Genomic DNA, 26545 nt, shown 5'->3' with positions numbered 1-26545 from the left:
TTTCACGAAATTCTGCTGCCCGTAGTTCGTTTAGTTGTCCTAATACAGGTGCCAGAATGCCGAAGAGGTACTTGACAATTTATGAACGACAGGCATTGAACAAATACAGGACTGCGCGTCACATGACGCAGACAAAAAACAGGTCCAGTGGGGCTGCTCAAACCTGAGGTTTACAAAATATGACTTGAGGATTTTGTGGGATCGGCTGTGTGAAGCGAGCTAGTGCTTCAGAGTCTTAACAGGGGTAGTAAGCACTATATAAATACCCATACAATACCACACTGCATCCCAAAGGGCAATGATGTGAAAGAAGTCCCAGTCTGGCGGAACTCAGACTTACTGGTATGGGGTCAGGGAGGCGAGAGGAAGCGCTCACAGAGCCTGCCCCGCTGCTGGGAGCACTGCAATCAGCGCAGACCGGCATGTGTGTGAGACTTGAAATGCAGTGCACAAACACTGCCACCCAGGCTGCACCACCGCTGACACTGCTGCCCAGACACACGTGTAAGCCACAGCGATCCTTGATATACACTGCATCACCACAGGCACTGCGAGCTGCACTGCAGCGCCACTGACACTGCCGCCTGCACCGTGCCACCACAGACACTGTCTGTCGTCTACTTTGCACCACCGCTGACACTGCCACCCAAACACACGTGTAAGCCACCGCGATCCATGAAATACAGAGCACCGACACACGCACTGCCATCTATACTGCACCGCCACTGACACTGCCGCCTGCACCGTACCACCCCAGACACTGCCAACCAGGCGCAAGTGCCTCGAAATACACAGCGCTGCCCCAAACGTTGCAGCCCAGTATAAGTAAGTGTTCGCCGACATAAAGCCTTGGAAAGATGTGCAGAACTAAAGACACTGGCCGCCTCAAAATAGGTGCAGTTGCACAGTAGCTGCCTAAACTGTTTCTCCCCCGTGCATGCTGGTAAATGCAGTCATTTGTCCTGCCCCGCAGGGTAAATGTTGTGTTTTGAAAATAGTCATTCATTCCCCAACCACACACTCCAAGCTTCGCTGTGAGGCGTAGCACGTATATTAAGAGCACAGAACAGCCAATGCACAAACAGCAGCAGTGCAATTTAAACTAGCACCGAACAGGTGCAACCAGACTCCGACCCACGGGCTAAGATCGTCCTGCAGACAGAACGGGAAGAACCCCTTCTGTAAGAGTGCACATCTCATACGCACTGCACGCACATATGTTTTGATATTCTCCATTCTGTGCAACCATTCAACAACAACTGGTTCAAATATGTTCTCTCAATGTTTCAAGCTTTATTTCAAATGTGACAAAAAGATTTTAATATTTCACTTCTGTTCTTGGATTTACGTCACAATGAAATACACTGAACATAATCTTCACAAAAGTTATTTATAAAAGTTTATGCTATTGCCATTATAAATTACAATAACTTTTATTTAAGTATTAATTATTACAAAAAATAAAAGCCATTGTTATTTGTAATATCAATACATCTAAGTCACGTAAATATAAGAGTTTAATTTTGGAGGCTGGAAGATCTTACTGTGGTTCCACCATGGGCTGCTTCACATGTTTGGGCGGTGAAGGTGACCCTTTCAGAGACTGTTATTACTTATAAGTTTCTAAGTAGCTGTGAAACAACTACATCTCCTTACCGGAGTGGCTGGATTTGTAAACTGAGATGCTTAATTGGGTCTTGCACAATGAGGCTGAGGACCATCACCTGTCTAGGGCTGATGAACACAAAAGGGGACTAGCCTTCATGGGCCAGATGTACGCCATTTCATTTTGCGCCTCGCAATTTGTCGCAAAATGCGAGGTGCTAAATGAAATGTAAACAGTGTTTAACACTGTGTGCAATTCCCAATGGGGTCGCAAATTGCAAGGCTCATTAATATTAATGAGCCTCTCGCAATTTACGAGCCCATTGGGAATGCCAGCCCTCCCAGGGATGGTGGCCTGCTGTGTTCAGTAGACCACCATGTTTGGGACTGCTTTTAAATAAAGCATTTTTTTTTTTTAAATGCATGCCGTTTTCCTTAAAGGAAAATAGAATGCATTTTTTTTTTTTTTAAAAGAAACGTTTTTGTTTCATATTTTAAGTGCACGCAGTGGTCGCTGGGACCACTGCCTGCCCTTAAAAAATGATTTTGCATGCATTTCCAAAGGGGAAGGGGTCCTCTGAGGACCCTTACCATTTGCGAATGCATTACCACCAACTTGAAGTAGGTGGTAATTGCTAATGTTTTGCGACCGCAATTGTGGTTGCAAAACATTGGTACATGGGTTTGAGCCTCGCTATTCGGAAGGGAACGCCCCTTCCAAATAGCAAGTCGCAAAATCTATTTAATGAGTCGCAAATAAATTGTGACTCGCTAAATAGGGCTGTGTACATGGCCCATGCTGTTTTTGAATGCGCAAATGGGTTCGCAAACCCGTTTGCGCATGTAAAAATGGGTTGTACATCTGGCCCCAAGTCTATTAGTCCAGAGGAGTTCTTAAATGATGGACTAAGAAAACCTTGAGCACCATCAGGAGATGGAAAACTCACAAATGTGTTTAACTTGGGACTGGTCATTCTTCACTCCTCCTGGTTATGGTAGTGACAGTAGTAAAACAGAGATTAACAGTGGAGGAGGGGGATATGGAGAGTCTCTTCTGGAGAGACGGTTGCGGAAATGCAAACCTCACATTGGTTTTTAGTGAGGAAGAAGGTATTCGTGTCACTCGAGCAGTGGTTTGCTGCTAGTCTTTTTAGGTCGAGCAGACAGAGTCTGCGCGAGACCTACTGTCAGCCGTATTTGGGAATGTGGACACGAGAGGGGCACGAGCGCAGATTTAACCTCGTGGGCGCGCACGGCGCCGTGCCCCTCTCGTGCCTCATATTCCCATGCGCAAACACACTCACACAGCCACACTCACGCATGCGCACATACACAGCCACACGCATACACAGGCACGCATACACAGGCACACACACACTGCATACACACACGCACCCCCCTTAAACAGACAGACGCGCACACAGACAGATGCGCACACAGACAGACGCACGCACAGACACACTCGAACAGACACACGCGAACACACACAGACACACGCGCGTACACCCCCACCCTCACCCTCACCCCCACTCCCACTCACCGGGCTCGTCTCCCCTTAGGCATGGGAGCCCCTTTCCGATGTTCTTCACGACGGGACTTCAGCTGCTGGACTTGGTAAGGCGGGGGCTGCCCGGCATTTCTAACCGGCGCTCTTCAGAATGAAAGTGAGAAATGCCCCCGCCCTACCAGGTCTCGTTTGCGATGGTATACACCCGTTACAACGCATCTTTTACTCCGCACTACCATTACAACGCGACTTTTACTCCGCATACGATTACAACGCATTGCGCTGGGGGGCGCTCTAGGATAGGGAATAAGTATAATTTACTATCCAACACCTTCCCTAGGGTCCACGGGGACTGGAGTTAGAATAGTAAATTATACTTACCACTATCCAGCACCCCAAAGCGCTATGCGTTGTAATGGTATGCGTTGTAAAAGTCGCGTTGTAACGGTATGCGGAGTAAAAGTATGCGGAGTAACATGGTACATCCGTTTGCGATCTGTCAGCCAGCCAGAACCACATTCCTTCCGACTGATGTCTTTTGCTACACAATGCTCGTTTTATGACTGTTGTAATGCTTTATTACCCCCGACTAAATTAGCATGCATTGCCAAATTGCATACAACGTCCCCACTATGTTTTGAAAGTGGGTAGGATAAAGTCTTCCGTGTATATCCAGATATATTTAGTTATATAGTGCATACATTTCTCATAGCGTTGAAACATTTGAAATAGACAAACAGCACTAAAGTATACATTACTGCAATGTACTGAACAGTCAAACGCTAACACCAAGATGGCAGCTCAAGAATAGTTCTGTTTCAACAGAGACGTGAAACTCTCCTTTCAAAGATCGCCGCCACGTTCGCTCAGAGCTGGTTCTGGGCACCCTGGCGTGTCCGTCCTCGATGTCTATGCTGCTAGACACGCCGCTGCTCTCCGTACTATCACCGGCGGCCCGGCGCATGGCCGCGGATCCACCACGCTGTTCTGACAGCAGCCCCACCACCGCCGTGACCATGCCCTGCCAGAACCAGCAGCCAGCCTCGGGGCCCGCGGAACCCGCTGCCCACAAGCAGCTGCGGTTTGCGGAGTCGGTAGAGAACGACGTCCGGGATGCAGGCGGCAGCACCGGGTCGTTCCCCGCCAGCAGCGACGAGAGCGAGGACAATGGGAACAGCGCCGCCCAGCAGGAGCAGGAGGAGCAGCTCCTGGCACAGCAGATCGGGCCCCAGCTGAAGGTGCTGCCCATCAACGACCAGATCCGGGAGCTGCAGACCATCGGGACAAGTGAACGCAGGAGGGGGCTTGTCATACTGGAGGAGCGAGAAATGCTGTTATGGGGTTTGGAGATGCTGGGAATTTTTATTTTTATTTTAAAAGTTTTATATAGCGCTAGCTTGACCCGTGGGTATCAGAGCGCTTTACATATACACAAGAGATAAAGGTTGCATTACATAGCATGATCTCAGGAAGCAAAAAAGATATGTAACCTATAGAGTACCTTCCCCACTTAGTCAAAGAGGTGGCTACTACTTTTTTTGAACCCCGATAGTATACTTATTTAATGAAGCCCCCTTGTTTCTTTTTGGAAATCTCTTGATTGTAGCCCATTAGGTAAAAACTGTATGCGATGGGATGAGCATAACTAGCAACCAACTGAAGACTGTCCAGTGTTTTGAAACTGCTTGTCACGATGCTGTAAATGACACTGGGTTAAGTGAGGTTAAGGCTGGCCACAATGATGCCATGACAATTATATCCTATGATGTCATCTGGGTCAGAAGCCACAAATCTGAAGGGTATCGGATGGCGTGCGCCCGTTACAGGCCCTCAGGGCAAAGTTCACTATAAATTACAATAACTTTCATTTAAGTATTAATTATTGAAAAAAAATTAAAAGGCATTGTTATTTGCAATATCAATACGTGAAAGTCACGTAAATACAACACATATTGCATTACAAATGCTATAGGTGTCACATTTGCGAAAGTTATAACTATTGGCATTGTAAATGACAAAGCTATTAATTTCCCTATTTTCAAAAACAAAACATAAATAAAAAATGTGTCATTTAAAATACCAATAGCTCAAACTTTCCTAATGCGAGACCTATTGCATTGCAAATGCTTGTTTTGAATAGTAGGCTAACTCAGGACAGCCATTCTGCTAAGTCAACCATTGTCTGCTGAAAGACACTAGAAACCCACCAAGTTTTCTGCGAGGCTGGACAGAGAACTGATACAGTCCTGGCTAACATTTTCTAACCGCCCCCGCTCTTCCTTTCTTCTCCATCTCTCTCTTTTTACATCAATGCATTTTTTTCTGTATCCTTCCCTAACTGATCTCTCACTTTTCTTTATCTCTCTTTCTGTACACTCTGTTTCATTGATCTCTAACTTTCTTTTGTTATTCTCGCTCTACTTATGTAGCGGCAGTCTTGGGGCAGCAAAACCGGCCACCATAGGCTCCAGCTTGCTCGGGAAATACTCTATGAGATTCCTCCCCACTCTGAGCATGGTTGTCTGCAGTTAACGCCTGCAATGCTGAGTGGCCGTGTAGTACAACAATATAGCTATATATGCAATTCACGGTTGGGCTGGGCACTTGGCCCACTCATCATACCATTTTCACAGCTGGTTAGGGCGAACAACTGCCCACATGTCAAAAATTAATTTATCTCAACAGTCCCAGAATACGACATCACTAAGACAGGATCCAAACTCCAATCACCCTGACTCTTTGTGACCACAATTCTTATTTCACAACTGTGAAACCTCAGTGAGGTCTAACTAGAGTGGGTCAGTGGTGAGGGGTGTGCACATCTCGGGACACTGAAAATTGCATTGAAAGATCTCAAATTAAGATTCCAAGTCAAATGAAATGTAGATATTGTTTGTAACCCTTTCCACATATTTTGGAAATAAATAACAATTTTACCTGTTGTCTATACATTAGCTTGACAATGGTTTATGGTCCAGATGGGGGAGATGTCTTATTTTGATGTGTGATGTGACTATCACATATCCTGACATAATTTTATTTGGCACCCATATTTTTGCATGGGCCTTAAAAAGATACAAATCCTGGTGTCGAACACTCACCTGCCTATGATCACCACAGGGTTCAGGTGACTCCATGTCATCAGGCATTCCTTATTTCAGTCCATTCTTTCCTTCTACAAACCAATGCATCCTGGCTTAGAATTGATTGTGTTGTTAAAAAAAATCCTAGAACTGGAAAATGCCATCCTAGATGACATGGGTCCTCTGATAACCTCATGCCTACTTAATAGTTCTCATTACCAAAGCGTGTATGCTTGCCCCTAGCAAAGGTAGTCATCTTAAGAAGTGGCTTTGGCAACTATATAAGCAAGGGGTGAAAGAAGTACCTGCTGTATAGATTGGGATAGCAAAACCAAGCTACATTTAATGGAATGTTATAGTGAAGGAGAGAAGAGAAAACGAAAGGGACCAAAGAAATATGATGTGACTGGCAGTTTCAGAAACTGAAATAAATTAGTGTGGATACTATAGACCAGGGGTAAAGTATAAACTCATGTGTGCCTCCAGCAATATGTGAAGTATCCCAGAACTCATGGTGGAGTCTCTTCCGCCTTCCTTTTGTGTCTCATCTCATCTGGAGAAAATTAGCCTTCAAAACCTGCTCAATCACTTGTACATCATATGTATTTATATGCAGGTCACTAGGAAAAAGGCTGATATTCAACTGTTTAACAGCCTCTTTACAAATGGAGCTCACCTGCCTACTACAAATAACATTATGTAACCATGGCTTATCCTCCCACGTCTTAATCGAGCTACTCTTCCAGCAGCTGACTAATACCAATGTCAAGGGCAAGCGCTTCGGATCACACTTGAATCTTGTATGGTCCCATTTTATATTATTGGCTTCCACAGGGTTTGACCAATTCCTGTTTTTCTTCGACATCACCCATGACACTTTTCTTGGCAGCACCAGATGATGGATAGTATGCTGGCTGTATATTTTTACAATTAAACCAGATGTGTGCCATATTGTCTTACACGTAAAAGTGTTGCACCGAGACTCAGAGTGCCAATTTCATACAGTTTGTCAAACCCTGTTCAGCGGGGCACAGCTATTGGGTCACAGCTGTGGGGTTGGGGTAGTTTGCCGCTACCGTCCCAGAGTCAGTCCTACTACAACTCTGTAAACTGGACCACGTACAACCCCTTCAAGGCTTGGCTGTCGCTAGCAGCGATGGTGAGCAGTCATAGGTGTAGGAAGGTAGATCCCGGACTATGGTTGCCCCCAACTTTTTGCCTGGTGTTTTGCTGGTTTTCTGACTTAGTTGACCTGGGGCCCTGCTATTCAGGACCCCAGGCCTACTGCTCTCTCTGTAAAATGGATTCCATGTACCCTAGGTACATATCTAATTGGATACTGAGTCACCTTATCAGCCCCTGTACAGTGTACCTTAGGTACCCAGGGCATAGGTGTACCCAGGGCCTACCAGGGGCTGCAGCATGTATTATGCCACCCCTGGCTGGCCATCCAAATCTGACACAACTGCCTGCACGACAGCTGGGGCAAGGTGGTGTAATCACCCTTTGCTTTAGATATAGTATACCTATATCTAACCCTAAAATGGACACACAGATCTCCTATCAGTCACTCCTATGGCAGGCCTTGACAATCATGAAGGCAGAGTGCTTGGGATCGTGTGAGATAGTGCTCTGGCATGAGCTGAGCCTGTCTGCGGCTTTCGGGATCCATCCCTTAACCGTTTCCATGATATCGCATACCATATATCTTAAGTGCATTATAATCCTCGTGGTTATGTGCCAACTCTGGTATCGCTTTATCAAAACATGTCGAGTAAGGTGTCATACGAATTGGAATACTAACCCCTCGCCAATTCTGGCGACGGGGTTAGCATTCCACCCTTCTAGAGGGACACGACATGTATGTAACCTGTAACCCCGGTTAAAGTAGACAGAGCCTTAGCTCCACAAAAAGGATGCTGCCACCGAGACACAAGTCTGCCCTCCTGCTGCTGGGAGTCCTCCCAGCCCAGGAGGCAAGGACAAAGGTTTTCCTGCCAGGGGCGGTGCCAGCACCGTCCCAGACAGGATTTTGTGTATCCTAGGTAGGCAGGGCTTTAGAGGAAGGTGACTGCAAGTGGCACCCCGGTGCTCACTGTGCATAGGCCGGCTGGAACCAGTTCCAGGGGCACTCCAGCCCCTGATCTGGGGAAAGCCCGCCAAAGGAGAGGGGTGTAACCACCCCCCTCCTAGTCCCACCCATAGGGCAGGACTTAGTCGCGTGCCAGCCCCTTTTTTGCAGGATAAAGGTAGGAACTGGCCCCCTTCCAAAAGAGATCATCTTTGAATCCTGAAACTACTTTCCACGAAAGGAACTCAAGACTTCTTCCCAAGATTCTCCCTTGTGACTAAGGAGTAGTCACCCTGCAGCAGCAGGCACCAACCAAGCATCGCGGTTTGTTGCCAGTCTCTCCTTCGGATCAAGACTGCTCCAGCACGACGAGAACCGGCTTCCCTGGCACCTCTGACCTCAACCTACATCATCAGCCCAGCTGTGAACCGTGGGTGCGACGAGACCTCGAGGGACCGGCCATCTTCAGAACTGCACGACGCTTGTCCAGCACGACTCCCGAGTGACCCTCGACTGAGTGCTTTGGGGTAAGAGAAGCCCCGACCCTGAGCAGCTCCAGCACCGAAGTTCAGCCCCCCTGCATCCACGAGATCTGCGTGGGGCCCTTCTGCTCTTTGCTGCCAACCGCGTTGTCCAGGTCGCTTGCCCGTTGGCTAGTGGCCCTCTCACGACGCTCCACGACGACAACTACTGCTGGTCTGGTTGCTCCAGACTAGCCCTTGCTCACCTCCAACAGAGGAGCACCCTGGACCCTCCTGGTCCACTCAAGACGCCATTTTAGGTCCACCGCGTGGGCCTTGCATTTGCCAAGACTTGTTGCCCAATCCTGGGTCCAGCGACGTCGACAGCAAGAACCTTCGTGGGACAGCTCGCACCTCCATCCTGGTCGCCGACAACGCCTCCTGGTCCGAGAGACTGCAGAGCCCAGCAGCGCCCACTCACCTGGCTGAGGTGACTTCGTCCGGTGCCATCCTGGTGCCCACTCAAATCACTGGCTAGTGATTCAGAACTTGGTCCCCTCTGCTTATAGGTTTCTTCTTTCCTGATCCAGGCTTGGATCACTCCGAACTTTCTTCACTGGCCGCCTGCCAGCAACTCTTTCTTCAGGCTCCTGGATCTTCAACGAGGGTTTCCGACGCAACTTCAACCCTATGCAGCCGCAGCCCCTGGGCTAGGTAACCTGAGTACTCTGGTGCTCCAGCTTAGTCCAACACCCTAAGTGTTCGGATCCACTCTTGTTTTCGACCCACCTAGTCGGGTTCGCCCGAGAACAGTAACTTTGCAACTGCTAGCCTCCATAGACTTTTTCCCGCCTTACGCGTGAGAGTTCCCACTCTGCACACGACGTCCACAGGCCTCCTGCATCTAATCCCAGTGTTTAGAATTGTAGGCCTAGCGATTCCTAAGTCTAGAAAAGTATTACTTACCTGCTAGCAAGTTCGCATTCCACTTACTGTGTATATGGTTTTTCGTGCCCCTAGGGCATTTGTGTAAATTGTGCGACTTAAAGTATTTTCGTAAGAGTTTTGTTGTGTGCTTAGCTCCCTGACTCATAAAGAGTTCAGGGTAGTCTTGTTATAAATAAATATCTGTTTATTTTCATAACAACTTGTGTGGTGTCCTTTCACTTGGTGTTCAAGGGGTAATGTGATGGTAAAACAGCTGGCTTAACACGCCCTCTAGAGTCTTAGCCTTAGACTGCTCGTATCCATGCTACTAGGATAGCTGGTCTATAAGGTTGACTTACAACCAATCATCAATAAGGGTTGTTTGGACTGATACATAGTGATCACTAGAATAGTGAGCACTGCATATCAGGCCAACTTCTCACAATAGGCTTCTCACGGAGGTCAGTGTGGGGATATGACCGGCTCAAAACTCAGCTGACACCTAGCAGCACAATAACGCAATTGTCCACCCTGTGCAAAACGAAAAGTACTTTATTGCTCAATAAGATGCCATACAACACGATATCACAAAAGTATAAAATACCCAACTTGCATGTGTGTGTAAACGCAGCTAGAAAGCCTGCCTGCAGTCCTCACTCTACTCCCCTTCTGCCCCTCTTAGTATACTAGGGACTTTCGGGCATAGAAAAAAGTGCAGGTGTAGTGCTTTCTCTCTTAGTTATTTGTCTCTTTAGGGCTATATTAGCGTTCAGTCTCTCACCAATTCTTACATGTAATATAGCTTACATTTGATCTTACTTTGCACCAACTCCTTGTAGGCAAGGAGACTCTATCACTGCCACCTTTTTAACAAGTACAGCATAAGACACTGTAAGGAAGTAAAGTTCTTAGGCCTTTGAACTGACTCTGAAGAAGTTTTATCCCTGTGGCATCATATGTCTATGCTGCCTGGAAAGGAACTAGACTTTGTCTTCCAGAATTCAGCTGTTTTTTCAATTGAACCTTTTGGCTGCGACCATTGGTGCTAGTTTATTACGCCTCGCCGACATCTCAGCACTTATGCTTAGTCAAGAGGAGTTTGGTGGTCTAGGATTTCAATTCATACTGTGTACTTCGAGCCCTGGGCGACTGTCTGCAACACTTTTAAGATATAACTCAAACATCTTTTCATAGGCTTATTTGCACAATAGAGGGGAGTAGCATGCACTAGCGCTTTAGGTTAAGCTTCCTACACTACTGCAGGGGCCTCGCCTAACACCTGTCTTGTACACAGCACAATCCTTGACCTTAAATGACAAAATGAATAGCAGGTGCTCTATTTTCATTATTATATTCTAAAGAAACAAAGGTTCGGTATTACTGCAGTACCACTGTTATCGTTTATGTTGTTATCATAGTCCTCTACAGGTAAAAGCCTTGTTATGCACATGAAAGGAAATTCTTGAGGTCCTTGGGGTGCGCCTTGGGTTTTTTGAGGAGGGCGTTGATCTTGGCGTGCTTCCAGCTTTCCAGAAAAGTGGCTGTATCTAGGGAGATGTTGATTACCTTCCGTAATTGGGGTGCGATGGCTGCGCCTGCTTTGTTGAATATGTGGTGTGGGCAGGGGTCAGACGGAGATCCTGAGTGGATGGAGTTCATGATCTTGCGTGTTTCGTCGTCGTTAACGTTGGTCCAGGAGGTCCTCGAATTTCGACCTGCTGTTTGTGGACTCCACCGACATAAAATGAACTCTTCACACCGGACTTTGAAGGTGAATTTCCGCTGGACTAACAGTTCCTGTATCCTACCCACTCTCCATTGTGGTCGGCCTGAACTTCAGACTTTCCTTGGTCTCGCATGACCAGATGACTGAGTTTCTATGTGCTTTTAGGTAATATTTCCACTTAAACTACTAGTATCATCTTATTTATTAAACGTTATACTATTTGTCTGAATTGATCTGAGATTTTTCTTGTGTAATGTTACATAATTTTCTTTTTTTAAACAAATGTTACTATTTTGAAGAAACAACTATTATGACCATACAACACAATGGCACATCCTTCATAGCTTCCCCAGTCCCTGGCTCAATCCCACAACCTCCCCGCAGTGAACCCCATCAATCAAGCATTGTAGCAGTATTTAATGTAGGCCCTCAGTCAGGGAGCCAAGATTCCAGCTTTGCCAGACCCAATGATGTGTTTGCGATCCCCACCACCTCCTAATAGCTGAGCAGCCCTAAACTTCTGCCCCAAAGCCACCTACTGAGCCCAGTCACACCATCGTCCCCTCTAGCACCAATTCCTGTTCCCAAGCTAGCCCGTATCTTATCAAACTTGTGTGGACAGCCCCTGCCCTTGTAGACTTCCCTCTCCAGTAGCATGCAACCATCCATACCCGTCTCCCAGTCCTGCAACCTGGGGACCATTTCACTCCCCCATTTTTGTTCAGTATCTCTTAACCACCATATAACCCATGTTTACCAGGAGTTTCACATAACGTATCAGGTCTGTGGGACCCCAGATCCCAAGCAGAGCGAGTTGGGGTTATAGCTCTATGCCAGTCCCAATTGCCTTCTTTAGCAAACCTGCAACCACCTGCCAAAAAGTTCTCATTACTACAAAGTATGCATAAACAAGTCTTCCATCCCACAATGTCTAAGGCAACCCGCATCTCTCACCTTCCGCATTTTAAGCTGAGTCCTCGTGTTATACATACTATGAAGGATTTTCAGTTGACTTAAATGGTAACTCGCCCTAATTGCCGCTTCCACAGGGAAGCCCAGTGCTGACTGCCAGTCTTCATCAACTAGCTCACCCAAGTCCTGATACCAGCAATCCTTCAGTCGTCACAGTTCCCCTTGTGTATTCCTTAGTTGCATCCCATACGTTAATGAGATGGTCTTCATCCTAAGGTGTCCATCCAATACCCTCCTTTCCAATGGTGAATCCGTGTGTCTTCTCATCACTGGCAATACTACTCTGCTGTGTGTGTCTCAGCTGCCTATACTTAAGCCACTGCGTCCCATACATCTGATACTCCCACTCCAGGTGTTCAAATGTGGCTATCGCATTCATGTCCCACAAATCAGCAAGCATTGAAAGGCCAATGTTAACCCACCTCTGGGAACCCTTCAGTTTTCCAACAGGCACAACGCTGGTCCCTTCCACAGTGGGGTTCTTGGTGTCAACTGTTTACTCCACTTTATTTCTCTGTCAGTCTGCGCCACACAGACACCACTGTCAATATGCTGGACAGGCGGTGGGACCCATCTTCTCACCATACAACGGACGTCTAGCCCTCCGTAAAGCTGGGTCGGCCCAGTTTGCATAAGCCCAGCCATTCACCACACTAACCTGTGAGGCCTCATAATACTTCTGGACATTTGGCAGCTCTATGCCCCCTCACATTTGGATCGCTGCCACACAGACATTGCAATACGGGGCTGTACCCTGTTCATTTTAGCGTACTAAGCAGGATATCCAGCTTGGTGAAAAATATGCCCGAATACTGTATGGGCAGTTCTGCAACACAGAGGAGCCTATGCAATGCAACCATTTTAAACTCTACAGCTATTCCCAGGCTGGAGAGCGGTAGTGTGTTCCAGTGTCTAACATCAATCTCCAGTGCCTTCACCATCAGCCCCAGGTGTGCCTCGTAATGAGCCTCAGCTTTCAGGTCACCAAAATACGCAGATAATTGAATTTGCAGGGCTCCATCCTAAGCTGCAGCTGTCAGCTTGGTGCCCAACTAACCATCAGGAACATCAGAGACTTACCCCAGTGGATAGTAAGCCTGAGTATCTCCCATACATACGGAAGATATCTTGTAACGTGGTTAGAGACTGGTTGGGGTTTTCGAGATACAACAGTATATCATCCGCGTAAAGCGATATGCTCTCCTCCCCAGTCCATCCCCAAATGCGTGCATCTATGTGCACCCATTCAGACAGCGCCTTCACCGCCAGTGCAAAAAGCATCAGCAATAGGGGGCAGCCCTGTCTCGTCCCTCTCTCGATTGGAAATTCCCAGGAGACGAAACCATTAACCTTTACTCTAGCTCGCAGCTTTGTGGAAAATGACAAAATGTATATGTACATAAGCGGCGTTCATTTGTGTTCACCCTCGCCACTGTTAAAGGTAAAGAAAGTCACGAAACAGCGGCCCCGCCATCTTGTTCCCTTTTAGGCTCCATCACGAACATAGATAGTAGCCATCTTTGTGTCATGACCTCCCTGCCCATTGACGATGGCCATCATCTCTCTCTCACTCTCTCTCTCTCTCTCCAGCCCCGCAAGCACCCCGCGCCCCGACAGCCCCCGGTCTCTCCTGTTCGGGCCATAAACGCACCGCTAAACACGACCTTGTCTACGTGCTGAACCCCTGCCCCCTCGCTCTTTCATCCTACTCATAGAACGGGCCCTTTTGGTAACCTCTTCCTCCCTGCCCGATTGCCCGGCCTGATCCCAGGCCATCACCTAGCCCAACAGATGCAGTTTATTGCTTCCTACAGTAGGACCTCGCCTCACATCAGAGGAGCGGTGATTAATCAAGGCCTTCACACCCCTAGACCTGACCGACAACCCCGCATCCCTCCCAGGAACACCCTTCCTCTCTTCTGATGGCCCCCCCCCCCGGCTACACCTGGCCTCTTGACCCAGTCCCACATCATAAAACTAGGTCTCGTGGATGTACCCCTCCGGCCCCGCATAGCGAAACATGATCTTAGCGCCCGCCCAACCTTAGATCTGACCACCCCCTCCTGCCCTCGTGCCCTGTTGGAATGTCCGGCTGCAGATTACAATCACATGTCACATTTGGGAGGGGAAAACAACATCAGAGCGGTCAGTATGGGAATGGGCCTGGAGCTGGGGTCCCAAACATGCCCTTTTTGTACTTCAAAGTGTCTTTATTGCATTAAGGAATGTTTATACATCATAAACCTGTGTATAAAAGACTGAGCCGTAGAGAAACTTGTTAGAGCACCTTGAGAAGATACCCTGTTGTCTGATTTGACGTGTTCTGTTCCGTCGGAAATAAACTCCTGTTTCCTGCCTTCCAGTCTCCAGCGCCCGCCTCTTTATTTGGGTAATCGTGAGTTGGGTGAGAAGCGGCTAACGCCGGGCAAACCTAGAAAAGGGGTAAACGACCTGATCTGCCTGAACCCTTTTTCTACAATTGGCGTCCCAAACGTGGGGATCATCAGCGACACGTGGATCCAGTGAGAGAGGTCCCAACGACAGAGTGAACGACTGCAACGATCGGGAAGAGCTCCTGCCCGATAGACCCTTGTCTGGCAGCCGATCATCCGAACTTCACCGGTTCCGAAAAGACCTCTCTCGAGTGATCTACGGTCCTGACTGGGAACCATCAGGAGTGCCACAGCAATTACGGAGAATAGAGGACGATCGGGCGCTGGAAACGGAAGACGAGAAACCGTCCATACGGTCCGGGTAAGGTCGTGGAAACACGACAAATTGCGAATTGATTGTTTGATTGTCATTGGAAAATGCTAGTATTACGCATTTTGATTGTTTTGTTCTAAGAGATTCCCTGTCTACAAACGGGGAAGGATAGGAGTATTCTCCCTTTGTAGATAGTGAAGGGTGGGTAGCGCAGGCTTTTGCCCCCGTTGTAACCCGTCGCGCCTACTTCCCTCTCCATTTGATTGATTGTTATCCAAGCATTTATTGTTTTGGAATTGGTTCTTTTTGGATTATTCTCTATTTGCAAACAAGCACAGGGCCGCCATACTCTGTTTAGTCTTTGCAGATAGTGAATCCGTCGTGCCTATTTTTATCCCCCACTGATTGATTGTTTGACCGGACCTTGATCGTTCGGAATTGGTTCTTAGAAAGGATCTTCTCTGCCTACAAACAGAGAGGAACAGGAAGATCTCTCTCTTTGCAGATAGTGAAGGGTAGGTAGCGCAGGCTTTTGCCCCCGTTGTAACCCGTCGCGCCTATTTTATTCCTCATTTGATTGATTGATTGTTTGTCCGAACTTGACTGTTTGGAATTGGTTCTCTCTTTGGGTATTCCCTATTTGCGAATACTGTAGAATAGAAATATTCTACCTAGTCTCCGCAAAGTAGTGAAGGATAGGTAGTGCTGACTTTTGTCCCCATTGTAACCAGTCATGCCTATCTCCCCCCCATTGCTCAGTAGTTGGTTCAGCCCGGACCATTTATTAAAGGTAGACCATCTGGCTCCACCGGAGGACACCCCTAATAAAAAGGACATATATAAAGAAAATGCGGATTAGCCGCGGTATCGTGCTAGCAAATAAAAGAACATAAGAATCATTAGGAAAAACAAAAGGAATCGAGTAAAGTCAGTAGGCCACTGATGAGATCTCTTTTCAACCTTACTGAAATGGAAACATTAGGAACAACCGCTCAGGAAGTATGAAACTAGTGAGGAAAGCCGAACTCAACGCCATGATGACTGCGAGACAGCTCGGCTCCACCGATCGCCCTGCCCAATTAACGACAAACCCTAGGCAAATATTAGAAATATACAACACTATAGCAAAGTAACAGGTTAAAACGTTTTTATTTTGAACAAAAATATATTAAACAACTATTTACACGGCAAACGGCGGCAACAACAAACCCACAATGCATTTCGCCGTCTGCTTGACGCCGTTCCTGTCCCTCCTTCCCCAAAGTAGCAATGTCGGGCTACTTTGGGCTACTTTCTAGTAGGTTTTTGGGCGCCAGAAAGTCTACAAAAGCCGTCGGCGGCGGCGTGGGGTGGAGAACCATTACGCGAATAGTCCGGAGGCGACACCACGCGCCAAGGCCTGTCCCCGGGATGAACCAAGGGACCCGTTCCTGGGGCCGTGGCAAAGAACGGCCGGCCGCCGAAGGCATGGGCCCGACCCGGAATGAACTGGTCCTCCCATTCCCTTCTTCTCCAGGCGCCTTGCAGGCCACAGGGGGGGGATGTCTTGCATATGCCTACGACCCCCCCCGATCTTCTTCATCGCCTGGTCCGGCCATAACAAATGTCAGCGAGACGCCGTGGGATGCACTGGGAGGGAGAGGCGGCGCGGACGAACCTCTCCCGCCTCCCCAGGTGGAGGCCCCTCAGCTGCACCCCCATCGCTCCACACACCTGGCAAAGGGTTCGTCCACTCTTGCAGTATAGGGACGCTCCACACACCCAGCAGGGTCTCGTCCACTGTGGCGGTGCTACGACGCCTCACCCAACAGGCTGGAGTCCGTCTGCTCATTTGACCCAGTGACTGCCGGTAGCTGCAGAACTCCTAAAAATGGCGGTCGACCTTGCAGGAACGGACCTGGCGTGCAAGGATGGCCTGGTCGCTGGCCAACTAGAAAAACGAGTCCTTCGTTCAGAAACGTTCTCCTCAGCTTTGAAGATTCTACGACAGTTGCGGAGGGCCCTCGACCTCCGCGGGCCCCCAACCGCCACCGATAGGAAGTGAATGTCATGATCACCCGCAGAACGACCAAGACGTAACCACGAGACGTCGGCGCCCTCATGCTGGCGCCAGCCTCAGTTTTGAATGACCCAAGATACTGCAGACTACCGATTTGATCAGTTCCGGTGGAACATCAGTACGACCCGGTAGGAAAGATTGTTGCCCCTCCCTTTTCTTTGATTGATGGTTCATGTCACCGGTCCCTTCTGTTGCCCCCTTAACGAAACTTCTGGACTGCCGAAAAGAAGTTCTGGTCCAACCACGAGTTGGTAGAGACAGTTTGACTATACTCGGACCCGCCTGACCCCACCCAAAATGGCGCCGGTACAAACGAAACTCACAATTCCCCGTTGTGTTCCGGATGCTCAGACTTGATATCGCGAGATATGTATGCAGTTTTGAATCACATGGCGAGAAGGGGATGAGTATTACTCGAACATTCGAACAGTGAATTTGATATTAAGTTCTGACGCATCATTGATTACAGTATTATTGAAAGTTCGAATCTTTTTGACACTGATGGTACTTACCCACAATGAATTTTCGATATGATTTTATTGCACTTATCGTACCTTGATGAAATAAAACAACCACCGACTCAGTTATGTTTTCCGCAGACAAATATGCCCTCATGTACAGTTCCAGTCTACTCCGTGGCTGGCCCACGTGGTTGTAGGCCTGCATTTGTACGTCAACATTTTTAAATAAAAGATTTTGTGACAACAAATACAGTCGTAGTTTTTGGATTGGTAAGTTTTTGAATACATAGCCCTTGTTTCCGATCAACGTAAAATATAGGCGAAATAAAGCAAGTTGATTACTGAAAGGTTAAAAAGCAAAGTACCTAGGAATATTGAAAATGTGAACGATCCAAGTTGTTGCGTGTGTTTTTTTACCTTTATGCAACCTAAGGCAATCGATAAAGGTCCCGATGTTCTGTTTTACTTTGTATGCCACATATCTCAGTGAAATTGTTTCAGATGCCCCTAAACCAGACCCGGAACCACTGTAGACCACCCCGACTGCTCGAAGAAGAACACGAGTTCACCCACTTTACCCTGATTGCCCTTTTGTTTCGACCCCCCCCCCACACAAGATCCGCAATACCACACGTGGGCGATCTATGCAATGTGCAGTCCATAAATGAGTATGCCTCCCGCACCACCAGTCCCACGGGGCTTAAAACGCCGAGATGGAAGGGACTGCACCCCGCGGAGATAGGTCGAAATACGTAGTAAGTAAAAAGCCTTTTGGGTTTATGCGCGCGAATGTGTCTTTAAACGCCGCCCCCACCCCTTCTTCTTCCCCTTCTTTCTGCAGGTCGCATCAGAACATCGACTAAAGTGTGGAGAAGACCTAAGCAACGCGGATTTGGGTGATATGAATGCATGTGTGTATGACCGAATGTGTGTAACTCGACTGGATATACGTTGCACGCGTTGACCTGATAAGAGAGATGTCTTTGTACGACTTGAGTGATGATGGGACGGCCGATGGAATGGGGAAAAAGGGGGTCTGGACATAGCACCTATACACGATGAACAGTCATAGATATAACGCACCCTTACTTAGAAACGACCATCTCTCTAATAATGGGACCAAGAATGACGCGCACCTACGAGTAGATTCTTACGCCATGAAACTCGAAGTTGCCCATTGGTCCCCCAACTAACACCCTCCGTTGCCTTGGCCTGGATACCCGTCCGCTAAAAATGATTCAAAGATCCCACCGTAAGTACTAGCCCGACCAGGATAGTTCCCGAACAATTGACGAAAGTATAAGTATTTGCAACAGAGACGAACAGCAAAAGACAGCCAGGCGAATTAAATAGGAAACTAAGGATGCGCAGCATGCAGGAGGAAATGTCTTTGGCCAAGTACTGTTCTATGTTTTGTCTTGAATTCTGTATGTAAATGCATGTACCCCCCCCCTCGCCTGAATTCATGTGTACGTGGTATATGGATTTACGTTGTCCCTCAGTCTGTGTTTCTATATGACCCCTACTGTTTTGTGTTTTGTGTGCATCAAAATGGCCTATTATTGTACACGTTTCCCTCTCTCGTCCTTTCCCTTCATGTTGTACGTGTACCGAATAGTTCATTTAAAATGCGAACGACCCCTGCTCCCTCTTCCTCTGTGTGGTAATGTTGTGCCCCGCCGGCACGAGCCTAATTGGTTTTTCGAACACAAAGGTGATCGACAAAATTGCCAGAAACTAAAACTATTGTAATTTGCCATGTTACTACCTCTCCTTTTCTGTAAAAATGACAGAACTCGAATTGGCTATAAGAAAAGGACAGGTAAGACGACTGATGTCCCCCTAATCTGGCCCTTTTTATAGGAGGACTATACGTCAGTGGCCTTCTACTCTCAGCTCGTTAGAAACACAATCTCCTAGGCCCAGATTGCCCCACCCCTCCGCACCCAAGTACGGATGTCCAAAACGTCTCCGTTCCTCCCGCTTGACCCCAGCTCCGTAAACTCGAGGTATAACTGATGACCTTGCTTAACTGTTGCTCCCCGAGAAAAGAGTGTTTAGCCTCTACCCCTCTCTCATGATGATAAAAGACTGCCAGGGCGAGGGTCAGAAAGCCACATGCGACATGAATGAACGCCAAATAGACCTAGTTCAAAATCAGTAGACACGCCTGTATACATACTCCACAGTGATAACTTCTGACCGTGACCGATGAAACGTACCCCCAGCTACCTAGATCTGGGATGGAATTGAAATGTATAAATGCCTTCTCTTGCCAGTTCGCTAAAACCTGTTTTGTACCCATTCAAGGATACACAGCCACCGGAGGAGAGGGGCTGGACGTGACGCACAGCCTGGCCACAGATCGTGAGGCGCGTGTGACCTCGACCTAAGATGGAGCCGCAGAGCAACGGGACGCGGGACGATGCACCACTCTCAAACGCAGAAAACGAGGGAATGGAAGGCTGCCTTGAAGCCCTCTGCTTGTTGTCGCACGCGTGCCAGAAGTCCCCGCCCTTTGAGCCCGATTGATGGACCTGCCTGCGCATCACCCTTTTGCTCCCTTGGTCCGTCTCAAAGATCCGGTCCCACTCCGCCCTCTCCTCCCCCGATTATCCGACAAAACCCCTTCTATCCTTTCCACGTGGATTTTGACTCCGAGACAGAAATGCAGGTGCCCAGCATAAGGCACCCTTAAGAGAGATTAGCTAGGAAACAGGACTGTGGCCTAACGGCAAAGGACAGATCACACCCTGCGACGTGTAAAGAAGGACCCGAGCTGGACCTATAGCTCCACCGCCGGTGCTCAACAGCGCCAACGGAAGAAAACGAACTACCAGAACCTACCAGTGATGACTCGATACTAATAAAGACACTGTGGCGAAGACCCCCCTTTTTCGGAACTTTCTACACCCCTTGACTAATTGCTTGTATTGGACCAAATTCCTCCCTCAATCACTTTTGCCTGTAAAATGTTTCATCGGTCACTTTTAAGTACGACAAATGTAAATTTATATGTATTCCACCTCGTATGTTGCATCAACTACACACGGTTATATGTAAGTCTACCAATATTGGCAAACGCTATTTCATTGACTAAACACGACTATATGTATGATAAACACGGAAATGATCTAGCTTATGTAAAAAGCGGCGACTGTGGAAAATGACAAAATGTATATGTACATAAGCGGCGTTCATTTGTGTTCACCCTCGCCACTGTTAAAGGTAAAGAAAGTCACGAAACAGCGGCCCCGCCATCTTGTTCCCTTTTAGGCTTCATCACGAACATAGATAGTAGCCATCTTTGTGTCATGACCTCCCTGCCCATTGCCGATGGCCATCATCTCTCTCTCACTCTCTCTCTCTCTCTCTCTCCAGCCCCGCAAGCACCCCGCGCCCCGACAGCCCCCGGTCTCTCCTGTTCGGGCCATAAACGCACCGCTAAACACGACCTTGTCTCCGTGCTGAACCCCTGCCCCCTCGCTCTTTCATCCTACTCATAGAACGGGCCCTTTTGGTAACCTCTTCCTCCCTGCCCGATTGCCCGGCCTGATCCCAGGCCATCACCTAGCCCAACAGATGCAGTTTATTGCTTCCTACAGTAGGACCTCGCCTCACATCAGAGGAGCAGTGATTAATCAAGGCCTTCACACCCCTAGACCTGACCGACACCCCTGCATCCCTCCCAGGAACACCCTTCCTCTCATCTGATGGCCCCCCCCGGCTACACCTGGCTTCTCGACCCAGTCCCACATCATAAAACTAGGTCTCGTGGATGTACCCCTCCGGCCCCGCATAGCGAAACATGATCTTAGCGCCCGCCCAACCTCAGATCTGACCACCCCCTCCTGCCCTCGAGCCCTGTTGGAATGTCCGGCTGCAGATTACAATCACATGTCACATTTGGGAGGGGAAAACAACATCAGAGCGGTCAGTATGGGAATGGGCCTGGAGCTGGGGTCCCAAACATGCCCTTTTTGTACTTCAAAGTGTCTTTATTGCAATAAGGAATGTTTGTACATCATAAACCTGTGTATAAAAGACTGAGCCGTAGAGAAACTTGTTAGAGCACCTCGAGAAGATACCCTGTTGTCTGATTTGACGTGTTCTGTTCCGTCGGAAATAAACTCCTGTTTCCTGCCTTCCAGTCTCCAGCGCCCGCCTCTTTATTTGGGTAATCGTGAGTTAGGTGAGAAGCGGCTAACACCGGGCAAACCTAGAAAAGGGGTAAACGACCTGATCTGCCTGAACCCTTTTTCTACAGCTTGCTATAGAGTAGTCTGACCCACTGGCTGTATTGGGGTGCAAACCCCATCATAACCAATATTTCAAACAGGAACCGCCATCCGACGGAAACAAATGCCTTATTGGCATCTATGGATAAGATAGCTGGGTCTGCTCCCGCCTCTGCAGGAGCCAGCATTTATGGAGTCGCTGAAGATTCAGCCTGGTGGACCTGTATGGCATGAATCCTGTTTGGTCCACATGGACCAGTGCAGCCAATACATCGCATAGTCTATTTGTTAACACTTTCGTTACGACCTTAGCATCTGCACTGAGCAGAGATATAGGCCTATAAAAATCACATTTGTCCCTAGGCTTCCCATCCTTGGGGATGAGAACAATGGTTACCATACGAATATCCATCTGCAGTTCCTCAAGTTGGTATGCCTTTTTATACATCACATATAGGTAGGGAGCCACCGTCCCCTCGATCTTCTGGAGGAACTTTAAAGAAAGCCCATTGGGGTATGGTGCCTTTCCTGACTGCATTTGTGTAATTTCCAGCATCTCCTACTCCATCGAGAGGTCAGCCGTCAAGTCTGTCCCACTAGTCAGGCTCAGTTTCATCATCGGGCAATCCCACACTAACTCCCTCACCTGCTCCCAAGGTCCAGCCAGCCGGGTCTTAAAGAAGTCAGTCATGTTATACGCAAATGCCTCAGCTATGTGTTGTCACTTTATTACTGTTTGTAATAATAAATACATTACACATTGCCTATAATTTAAGCCGGACTGTTTAATGCCAAGCTACCAGAGGGCTAAGCACAGGTTAATTGAGTAACTTGTTGTGGTTTACCCGGACATGGAATGTAGTTGTTCGAGTAGGGCTTTAACTCCCTTCAACCAATAACCCAATTTCTTACAGTAGTACTTTGCCACTATTGAGGGCTTGCTTGGTGTGACCCTTTAGGGCAGGACAAGTCTAGGACTACACTCTTGTCAAATGCAGGCCACAACCTTCATGCACACTAGATCAGTGTCAGGATATAGCCAAATTCCAAGCACCAGAATAACATATACCTGCAAATCGGGCACACCGGTCAGGGGACATGACAACACATGCAGTATACATTGCCATCCCAACACAGATTTACTCTGGATTTAGATGTAATCTTTGCTTGATACATTTTCCTCATGAAAATGAGGAGAATGTGGTATGAAAAACATTGTAAAAGGCATTATATTCACATAGAAACCCAAACTCTGAGAACTTGCAGCTGCAAATTTTAAATGATCTATCGGGAAATAGGTGAACGCCATATGAAATTTTTTACAACTCTGCAATGGTGCACAAAGCTGATGTTGCTTGATATTTTAACATCCCTCTCATAACTCTCTCACCCTTCTAGACCCCCAACGTTCAGGAATAAAACAAAGCACCCACCCTATCCCAATAAAATAGTTATAAGCCTTACCTCCCAACCTGTACTATGGGGAATCTAAATTCTTTCTCATTAACTCAAATAAATATGTAACAGTTAGCTAAGGCAGACTTGAGTAGAAGCAATGTGATTTCCATATGAAAATAGTACAAAATCACACATTAGCAAAGGCCAAAAAAAGAACAAACTAGGATGAAGGGAGAAATGAAAAACAATCATGCTATGGAATGAAGACCTAGATTTTCATTGTAGAGGAGGTGCTAAAATTCTGGAGACCCTAAGGAGTATCCCACTGGGATCCGCCCCAGGAGCTTTCTCGTAAATAGCTACTTGCGGGTTTCCTGGCTACTCACCACATTTTTGTGGCCAAGGCCATATCCACTGCCCTGAACGGAACGTGATGTGAAACGAAACCGCCACCAGCCCCATGAGTATCTTGGACCGATTCCACACCTTCCCCTCCCCCACTGTAAGGAGGGAATTCATGAAAAGGGAAGGGACAGATTCAACAGGAAAAGGAAAAAAAATTAAACGTTAGAGTTGGTCAAGTTGGCCCTTCCCAAATTGGCGGCAAGTTAATTTAATATCTTAACGACTTTTCCTTACAATGACAGTTCAAAACTTCACAAAAGATTCAGACTTTCCCTTTGCTGCTTGATTTTCAAGGATTATTAGGCAAAATAAATCACATAATCTTGAACTTTTTTGGACTCGTCTCTTGGCTATTGTCAGAATCTGTAGCCGCTTACCAAGACATTGTGTCAGACAATGAAATCAACAATCAGAGAAATTGACAAGAAGATTTTAGAAAATAATTATTGCCTCACCATGACCTCTTTCATGTTCGGAGACTGTTTTTGTTGTAAAAGTCAGGATCTCTGCTTTACCACTAGCAGGGCAGTTGGCAGCATTTCTTTCTAAGGGCGCGGCATGGTCGAGACGGGTGCATAGTTGATATTTTCTGTCTGAAAAATAATCCAAAAAAAATCATAAATTCTAGTCAGACTGTAGGAAGAGGTTTTCCGTTTGAAAAAAACGCAGTGTTGGCAGTGAAGGGTTACCAAGAGCTGTGCATCTTGGCACAAACTCTAACCCACAGAGAGAAAGTGAACCGCGCTTGTGAAGGAAGGCGGTAGAGCGATAGAGAAAAAGCGATTAGAGAGGGTGGAGAAGAGAAAGTGAGCAAGAGAAAGTGGGTAAAGAGAGCCACCAAGGAAAGAGCAAGAGATCACAAAAAACAGAGAGAGAGAGGCGAAAGTAGTGCAAGTTTGGGAAGAGAGGATAGAGATATCAGCGAGGGAAGAGGATCAGAGAGCGTGAGAGCAATTGTGGGAAACCGGTAAATGGAAGTGTGTGAAATCGAAAGCAAAGAAAAGAAGAAAATTGAGGAAAGAACTGACAAAGAGGAAGAGCGTAGCGGAATGGCAGAAATCTTAGATTGACCGACTCAGGGAGATATGGTATAGTAAAGAATATTTGACCCAGAAATGAAGAGTGAGGGAAGGGCACGGCAGAATTAGAAAATGGCGGGAAGAACACAAAGTGAGGCAAAGATAAAGCGTTAGCTCGGAGAGACCAGAGTAGAGAAAGAGAAGAATTGAGGGACTACGTGGCATGGTGAGAAGAGGGACAAACAAGAAACAACGCAAGACAAGAAGAGAGGTGTGAAGAATAGAAGAGAGCAGAGAAGTCAGCAGAGCAGAGAAGGAAGAGTTATGTAGTGCGAAAGGACACTCTCAAAGAGGCGGGGAGAGAGAGCGCTGTGGACAGAAAATGGAAGCTGAGGCAATAGGGACATCAAGAGGCCATTAGAAAGGAAACCAACCGAGAGGGAGCTCTGGAGAGACGGGAATTGCTAAGAGAGAGCGAGAGACAGACCAAGTGGGAGCGGAAGAGTGAGCAGGGAGGGGCGGGTCAGCATGAGACCGCGCAGTTATGTTGGAACAATGGACGGCAACTTTGTGCCAGCTGCAGCAGCAGCACCGCATGTCTGTGCCAGGAAAAGGGAGGGCCTGGGGAGAAGCGATGGCTTTGAGGGGTGGTGGGGCTATGCAGTCAATCAAACCTTCAAAAAGAGCCCCCAGCAGCCTGCACCTCGACGAGGACTCTAGCAAGCCCTTCCCTCAAAGGGCACCTCCATTGAGAAGATGGCTCAGTGCCAATGGCAAGGTAGGTGATGGTACTGGAGGGGGGAGGGGGACAGTGGGTGGGTAGTATTCAGATCCAGGAGAGTGACAGGAAGATACCAAGAGTACTTCAGCACATCCCCCCCACCCCCCACCCACCTTCCCGCAAATGCCACAAAATCCCACTACCACAAAAAGAGCACCCCCCTCCCTCCCCAACAACCCAAAAAAATCTCTTTACCTTCGAGGCTCAGCGCTTGCTTCGGTTAATGATTCATTTGTGTTATTTCGGGGGTGAGCAAATGGAGCAGCCGGTGAAGGCAGGGCGGGAGAGCGAGAGCGCGCCTGAGCTAGACAGGGGAGAGAGAGAGCCGCACATAAACCTCAGCGCCCGGGCCCGCGTCCAATCCTCAAACAAACACGCGTTAACCGTTTCCTCCCTCCTTCGGGAGGCGTCAGCCGGCCAGGACGACGTGCCCAGGAAGTCTGCGCGGCGCGGCGCGAGGAGGGCCCCAGTGGCGGCACGCGGGGACCTGCGCACGCGCCAGCGCGCCGGCCGCGACCCCTAGGAGGCGCGCGGGGCCAAGGCGGTGGGCGCACGCGCCAGCGTGTCCCTAACGGCGCGCGGGGACCAGGCGGTGGGCGCACGCGACGGCGTGTTCATACCGGCGCGCGGGGACCAGGCGGTGGGCGCACGCGACGGCTTGTTCATACCGGCGCGCGGGGACCAGGCGGTGGGCGCACGCGCCGCCGCTCCTGGATGCCATCACAGGCTGGCCGCAGGGCGGGCAAAGGGGCTGGGTGGTTCAGCAGAGCCAGCTGCTCTCACTGCGGCGGGGAGGACATCGGGAGCGCCTAGAAAGACCCCCAGCAAGCGTGGGCTCACGGCTGCAGACATGATCCGGCTTTCATTGCAGGAGGTTGTTCAGCACGGAGCGTTCTCCCCCCCCCCCCCCCCCCCCCCCGGCGGCTAATAACTGTTTGAACCTACACGGGGAGCACTTTGCACAAAGGGAGAGGCAAAACAAGTGTGTACCCTTTCACAGAATGTGTCACACACAGGCACCCCTCTTTGCGGCCAAGGAACATGTTTGAAGAGTGTACAAGTGCTAAAATTAGCACGTTTAAAGGCAATGGCATTTACTTGCCAGAGGAAAGGGTTTTCATAGGAT

The 26545-nt window shown here is 48.3% G+C and overlaps 1 long non-coding RNA gene across 4 annotated transcripts in view; it reads right to left on the bottom strand.

Annotated features, from left to right (window-relative positions):
• Nucleotides 1-26545, bottom strand: part of LOC144770747 (uncharacterized) — a 502054-nt gene that overhangs the window by 267823 nt on the left and 207686 nt on the right. For 2 of the 4 annotated variants that reach the window (XR_013599000.1, XR_013598999.1), the window contains exons 1-2: nt 25615-25804; nt 24075-24212 (exon numbers count right to left, since the gene is read on the bottom strand). This is a non-coding gene — a long non-coding RNA (uncharacterized LOC144770747). Of the gene's footprint in view, nt 1-24074; nt 24213-25614; nt 25805-26545 lie in introns of those variants that run through there. The other 2 variants (XR_013599002.1, XR_013599001.1) reach the window with 2 other exon arrangements.

This window comes from Lissotriton helveticus, chromosome 7 (genome assembly GCF_964261635.1).
Source record: "Lissotriton helveticus chromosome 7, aLisHel1.1, whole genome shotgun sequence".
NCBI classification, from domain to species: Eukaryota; Metazoa; Chordata; class Amphibia; order Caudata; family Salamandridae; genus Lissotriton; species Lissotriton helveticus.
Note: the sequence above shows the minus strand (reverse complement) of the source record. Positions and strands in the feature narration are given on the sequence as shown.